The sequence below is a fragment of the Akebia trifoliata genome, chromosome 3, assembly GCF_017979445.1.
Source record: "Akebia trifoliata isolate Shusen 1 chromosome 3, ASM1797944v1, whole genome shotgun sequence".
Classification (NCBI taxonomy): Eukaryota; Viridiplantae; Streptophyta; class Magnoliopsida; order Ranunculales; family Lardizabalaceae; genus Akebia; species Akebia trifoliata.
The window spans coordinates 26,683,367-26,688,466 of record NC_141377.1 but is presented as its reverse complement, the minus strand read 5'-3'; positions in this window follow the sequence as shown (position 1 = coordinate 26,688,466).

Genomic DNA, 5,100 nt, shown 5'->3' with positions numbered 1-5,100 from the left:
GCCAATAATAAATAATAAAAAATGATAGATTAAGAATCCTAGAAATACTTACTTGGTAGAGTTAATGTATTTAAGTAACAAAAATGCCCTCAACTTTTATTATAAAAATAATCAACTAATTTCTTTTATTTACTTTCTACTCTCCAACTAACAAAAGATCAGCCCATTTTCCAAACCTAGGGTTTCAACCTTTCCTATCAAGATCTATCGCAAGCGAGTCCGAGTTGAACCTCGACGAAGAAGGCAAAGTCGTCACCGTTGTCGAGCTCCACGTGCTCACCCCATTCAACCTCCATTTCCTTTTCGTTCTCTTGGTCTCCCACAAAAATTAGTAAGTGGGTTTGTTTATAACCACTTGGAGCCTCATACAAATTGTAGGAGAGTCGTTGTTTGTCATTAGAAAGGGGAAGAACACTTCCATTGAGGGTTTCGCAACTAAACCGATTCGTTTGGCATTCAAGTTCCACCAAATTCGATGTTTCAAACAGCCATTCCTTCATTTCCAAGCTAACTTATCGTGTCCAACAACAACAATTAAGTAAGGGACTCTCGATTCTTATTAATAACCGTATATTTCTAAAAATTGCATTTAGGGATGTTTCGAAACTTTTGTATGTTTTAAATTTATAGAATGTCGCTTAATTTACTTCAAATTCATGCTAGAAATAGTTATGTTTGATGTGTTTTAACGTAGTTTAAATATTTAATTCGTTGGTGGTTTATTAGAATAAAAAATGAGTGAAAAACGAAGAAAAAAATGAAAAAATTCATGAATTTCCAGCGTTCTGACGGTGTCACCGTGCACTATTCACGGTGCTACCGTGAAAATCAAAAAATGTCCGAATAATTTTTTATATATTTTTTTTTTGAATTCCTCATACTTTTAACATGCCAAAACAACTATTTATGGCCCCCGTAACTCCTTCAAACGAAACGAGAAAAAAATAAACAAATTTTCGCCACGACGGGAATGTTTTAAGTATCTGCATGATATCTTTTGCATTAGTTTGAATTATGTTACAAAATTACATGGCTCTTCTCATGTTGTCAAGGGCCTTCATTTACAAAAACCCGTTTTCATTTTCGACAATTTTGAAAAATCGAGTTTCCGACACTTACCCAAATTTTCATCGATTTTTCCAATTTTGGCAGTTTGCCTTCGTATACTTATTGGGATCCCATTTTAACAAAAATTGGATAGTTTTTGATCGAATGATAAAAGTGCTTTTGCAAGCTTAAAAAAAAATACTTTGTTTGAAAGGTTGAGAAGTAAAAACACGGTAGAATGGGAAATTGATGAATCGGTAAAACGTCAGAATCATACTGAGGGGTGATGTCTGCATTTTACGTTATATGTTGTATTTAGGTTGGTGAAAAGATATCTAGGTTATTAATGAAAGGGTTGCATGTTTATTTAAATTTATGTTGATGGAGAGGCTCTGAGTACTGTTGTTTATTTTAGGTCGGGTGGCCACAGTTGCATGGTAGGAATTGAATATCCATTTTCAACCCTGTTATATTAATTTCTCTTTTGTTTTAAATGAAAAATAATATATATATGTAGATATTTTGTGAGCTGTTAAAGGGTCTGTGAATGCTTGAAGGGATAATGCATCACATCATCTGGAGGGATGTACTATCCTTGGATGTACGGTAGGGACCACCAAGCTCATACGTGGTATGGGACGCGTATGAGAGTGGAGTCACAACTGGAATCCGGGTCCATTCCTTTCTTATCTTTACCAATGAATGTGTATTGTAAAGGTGGTCGTATATGAGTGGAGTGTTATTTTGGGAATCACATGCACGTCTGATAGGCATAGACGAAGATTAAAATACAATTTCACTAATTTATAGATCTCTTTCTACAATATTGTCTTTTACAGATCCTAATTTCTAATTGGATTTTTTTCTCATTCCTCGCGACGTAGTCCAATGTGATTAACAAAAACAAATTAGTGATTTTTTTAGTGGTTTGTTATTTTTGTTTTTGTTAATCACATTGGACTACGTCGCGAGGAATGAGAAAAAAATTCAATTAGAAATTAGGATCTGTAGAAGACAATATTGTAGAAAGAGATCTATAAATTAGTGAAATTGTATTTTATTTTATTTTATTTTAGAAATATTTTAAATAATTCACGTTTCCCTTTTGAAAACTAAGCAGTCGAAAGATTTTGTGGGATTGTTCTAATATAAATACCAAGTACTTCACTTGCAAAATACCATAAAAATACATAAATGCAAATTATTTGAAACATAAAGTTTTACATTTGCGGATTTTTGCGGTGAAAATAAGCATGGCCATAATTTCAAAGATTTAATCATAATGTTTTCGTTTTCACTAAATAAACATATATTTCAAGTATTTAAGTGAGAAATTCAATGACTGATATGATCCTAGATCATATTGTGATGATCAAATGACAAAATAAAGAACAAAAAGTGAATGAGGTTAGAAATTGATTTGATTAGAGGTAATCAGACCTCTACTGATTTGAGAGGGTCAATCTCCTAAATCCATTATAAACAAAAAGTGAATAAGATTAGAGATTGATTTGATTAGAAGTAGATTAGACTTCTATTGATTCGAGATGGGCAATCTCCTAAATCCTTCCTAAAACAAAAAGTGGATAAGGTTAGGGATTGATGATTAGAGGCGGATCGGACCTCTATTCATTCGAGATGGTCAATCTCCTAAATCTAAAGGGATTTGTTGATTAATTTCTCATTGATACTTTAAAACCAAATACATAAGATATTTCTAGATAAAATCTAATCCTAATTAAATTCAAATTCAAACTAATCTTTATCTATTTCTAATCACTATCTTAATCCTAATATCAACAAACAATGCTACCATGAAACATGACATTATTATACTCCCTAGTGCCAATGTCTAGGATCTTATCAATGGCGAACTTACCACTTATCAAAAGTGATGCGAACTCGCTGCTTTTCTGAAAAAGAATTCTATCAGAATTGTTTTTTTTTTTTTTTGTACGAACAATTCTGAAAAATAAAATCGATTCAATCGTTATGGAGAAGCAAACGGCCACTTAGGGCCTGCTTGATACCGTTTCTAAACGCGGATTTTGATGCGTTTGCGTCAAAAATCTGAGTTTCCGTTACAATTGCGTGTTTGATAACGCTTCCGAAATTCGCGTTTCAAGATTTTTAATGCGTATTTACAAATTTAACCGCTATTTTGAAAAGCGGATGAGAATAGCTTCGCATAACTGCGTTTAAAATTTTAAAGTGAAATGACGAACATACCCTTCGTCATTTATCATATTTCCAATGAATGTCCGCGATAAAATCTGTTGAGTATCGTTCATCCTCATCAATCTCTCTCTCTCTCATCAATTTCGACAGCAGCGGCGAGCCAACTCATTGACGACGACGAGCGTTTTTCCGATCGAACCCATTGAAGACGACGACGTTGTCTTCGTTCAATCGAAACCCATCGACGTCGTTGTCTTCTTCTCTTCAGGTACCCTCATCAACCACAACACCATCCTCACCCACACCAACAATCACACTCGCACTCGCAGTCTCACGCGCACCCAAACCCACACGCGCAACTGCAACAACAACAACAACAAACGCACACACATGTTCAACCGCAGATGTTTTTGCTCCAAATGTCGCAGCGGCCACTACGGCCGAAACGCCTAAAGAAAGGTTTGAACTTGCACCCATTTTCTGGTTTTATTGAATAAGGTCAGGAAATGAAAGTTTTCTACATTTAGGGCTTTCGTTTGTTTGTTTGTTTGAATTCAAATTCAGGGCTTTTGTTGTTTCTTTACGTTTTGTATTACAATGAGTGATGCAGAAAGTTTGAAGAATTTAGTTGCAAAATTAATGTTAGACATTAATTGAATTTCTATTTTATTTTTAGGGCAGACATTTGGTAGTTAGTTTGAGAAGAGTGAAAATCTGGAATTGATTCTAATATTGCTTATATGTTGTTTGGTTATTTATATTACACCTATTATTATTTGTTTTCATGTATAAATCATCATTCTTTTCCGCTTGATTTGCAGAAAATGTTGAGTTTAGAGATTTATTTATCTCTGGTTCAAAGAGATTTATTTTAAGAAGATAGTTTTGTTGGTCTTAAATGTCTAGTCTTTTTGCTCTCTTTACATTGATCACTTTCTAAAATTATATGTTATCAATTCTATAAAAACTGTTCCTTAATTGAATGTTCAAAAAGCCATTCAAGTTGCCAAGTGAACTCGGTCTTCTTTAACTGGGTAATAAGTGAGTTGATTTTCAAGCATATGACCTATACCACTATCCATCCCCTTTCAATTGCAATTTTGGTTCGTGGGGTCCAAAATGTGAGTCTCCAACACACTACCTATCCAACAATATATTTTTAGGTCATTAAATTTTCAAGACCCAAAATAGGTAACTCCACTTAGTTTTACCCATCTTTTTTTAGGGAAAAAATTTAGACTATCAGTTAGAATGCATTCCTCATGGATACCCAAAGTGACGATCCATAAGCACTTGATGACCCATAAATGGGTATGGGTGTGGATATCTCTCTTGGAGTTGCTCTTAAGAATCCCTAACATCCCAACGATCATGTTGATGTTAATGATTAAGGCTAGCATTTTGATGATAAGACTTTGAGATTGTGTTATGTACAATGTGAATTATGCAGGTATTTTGTTTATTAGGAAAATTTCATATGTCCATTTTTAAGAGGAGATGCTGTCGAAATTTCTATAGAATTATAAATTTTTCTATAATTTTTATAGACATTTTAAAATTAAAATAATAATTATTTTAATTTTTATATAATTTTATTATATTTATATATATTTAGTGTAATTATATAATTATAGGGGTATTCTGATAATTTTTAATGTATTATGGGTGCATTATCAACCTTAAGGGTATTTTGGTCATTTTACCCTAATACAGCAAATTTTTGAAGCTGTATCAAGCAGTAATTACCAGATTCTGACAGCAGATTCTGACAGCACAGCACTTTTAGAAAATTCTATCAAGCAAGCTTTTCAGTGTCTCAGATTCTGACAACAGATTCTGGTAGCTGAATCAATCAGGCCCTAAGTGGTGAGTTAT